Here is a 2,676-nt window from a genome sequence, read left to right as displayed (position 1 = left end):
GGCCTGCAAGATGTTAATAACAGGGCAACTGGGGGTGGGATGAAGGGGCAGATAGGAGCTCTGTACTTCCTACTCATTTTTCTGTATACATAAAACTGCTCTTAAAAATTTATCTACTAATTAAACAAACGAACAAACAAAAAACCATGCGGATCAATTTTGTGCCACCAGTTCTGTGGGAAAACTGCATGACTTTAGTTTCACTATAAGGAGCTAATGACCTGCTTCTGTCTGGCCTCTAGCTGTGACTTTGACTTTAAATCTACGTAAAGCATTTGTTTCATCTTTCCCCTGTGATTGGGAATAAAACTGCCTCCTATTCCTCCTATTCCCTGCCTGGGCTCTCAATTTTGTCATGTGTCTGTCCCCATCGCAGTATGTTCCGACATGGGCTATATCAGCTGCACTCTATTTGCATCCCTTCCCTTCTGGGCATTGGCAATGACTGCTAGTCACCCCCATATCCACGCTCCCCTTTCTTCTAGAGAAATAAATTTTTATCAAGGGCACACGACCACCCAGAATGAAGGCTACACTTCCAACTCCCTCTTACAGCAAAGTGTGGCCCTGTGATTAAATTCCGATCAATAAATTGTAAGTGGGAGTGTAGTGTAGCAGCTTGTAGGGAGCTTTCTTAAAATACAAGAGCTGTAGGCTTTCTGTCCCTTATTTATTTTTCTTATCTCTTCCTCTATCTTGCTGCCTAGAATGTGCACGTGAAGGCTGGAGCTATAACTGCCATGTTCGACTCTGAAGAAGATGAATGAACTCCAAGGATGGCAAAGCTGGATGGAGCCTGGATCCCTGAGGACATCTTAGGGCACTGCCACCACATCAGCCTGGACAGTCCTTCTCCACACTTTTATGTCAAAGGGTGCAGCGGGCACTGTCAGTGCCCTCCTCATATCCTTTAGAGTGGGCTGGACTTTCAGCTGCCATTGTGTGCCTTACTGTGCCTGAGGTCTTTTCGTCTAAAACTGCAAAAAGCCTCAGCTACCAGTGTCCCCAGAAGGCTGAAAGAGCCAAGGAATTAATACCCTCCGGGAGCAGTCCACAACTAATGACTTTTGGGAGTTGGTGTAGAAATGCCCTACCTCCTTCACCCGCTGGGAGGGATAACTCCGAGGTGTGTATTTTGTATCATTTTCTAGAGTTCCCCCACAGGATTAAGCTTCAGTTACCCACGGTAGGAACTTGCTTGACAACATACCCTTTCCAAGTGTATAATAGTTTCCAACATGAATGTGGGTTGACAGTTCTGTTTATATTCACGCATAAGACAAAAGTGAAATAAAAAAGGCATGTATGAGAACTTGACTTAGTCAAGGATATAAACAACTTCTTTGCTGAATAGGGTAAGAGTTTCTAATAAAGTCACATTTTTGTGCTAGTCATCATGTAACAGCTATAGCCATGACACACTGTTGAGTGTAATCTGCAATATTGACATTTTGCTCTATCGCTCTAAATCTAGACCAGAGTTTGGCAAACTATGGAAAACTACATTTTATTGGACCACAGCCATGCCCATTGTTTACATGTCATTTGTAGCTGCGTTTGTACTACAATCACAGAGTCAAGTTGTTGTAACACGACCGTATGGTCAGCAAAGCCAAAAATATTTACTATGTGGCTCTCTACGGAAGAATTTGCTCGCAAAAATTCAAGCCCTGATTGGTAGCACTTGCTGGTTTTTGTGTTGTAAACATTCCCACTGTGGCCAATTTCAAGCTACCAACCAGAGCTACATCATTATTCATGGGCCTTAGGCACTTTTGCTTTTGTGGAACTCTTCCTGCATAAAATATATATTATATTTTATATTTATAAATAAAAATAACATATTTATTTATAAATGTAGGTTTATAAATAAATCTAGATTATGGTTTACAGCTATATTGTTATAAAGATGGATATATTAACATCATATATGAAAATATTTCTACTAACCTAAAAGTTCTTTTTTCTTCTAATTTTAAAAGAAATTAATTTCTTTGAAACATTTCATAGCCCCTAAAAGTATGGTGGGCCGTGGGCACTGTGCCTCCTATGTTAATGGATAAGTTGGCCCTGCTACCAACCCAACTCTTCTGAATACAGAGCTGGGAAAAGGCGTTCAGTGGCTCACCGTTTGCCAGTGTTTCTATGGTACAAATAAAATCGATATGCATAACCTCAAGAACAGATATAATAGTAAAATATAGTAAAATAATTAAGAAGTGATGAGTTTTGAGTATTACCTGCATTTTAATACAATTCATTTGATTTTAAATTTATATTAATATAATTTAACTTTCAATAATGCTTATGTTCAACACTTGGCTCACACGATTCCTGAAAATTTACCTATTGACTCTTGCAAGCGGTATAAGCTAGCTCCCGCACACCACTGCCTTCTGGTGTCCCTTAATCTCCCAAACAAACTACTTTCACTTGAATCCTTGTCTCAGAGTCTGCTTCAGGGCAAACCCAAACCAAGACACAGGAAAATAAACTTCCGGGTTAAGCCATTGTTATTCTGGGAGGTCACAGCTGGACCTATTCCCAGCTGATTCAGTGAGGCTTGCAATTAATTCATAACACATTTAACAAACATTTTTTGAGCATACACTTAATAGAGACATAGCTGGGAACAACACAGACCCAGCCCAGGCCTTCATGGAGATAAAAATAATG

This window comes from Propithecus coquereli, unplaced genomic scaffold (assembly GCF_000956105.1).
Source record: "Propithecus coquereli isolate 6110/MARCELLA unplaced genomic scaffold, Pcoq_1.0 Scaffold122, whole genome shotgun sequence".
In the NCBI taxonomy this organism is placed as follows: domain Eukaryota; kingdom Metazoa; phylum Chordata; class Mammalia; order Primates; family Indriidae; genus Propithecus; species Propithecus coquereli.
Note: the sequence above shows the minus strand (reverse complement) of the source record.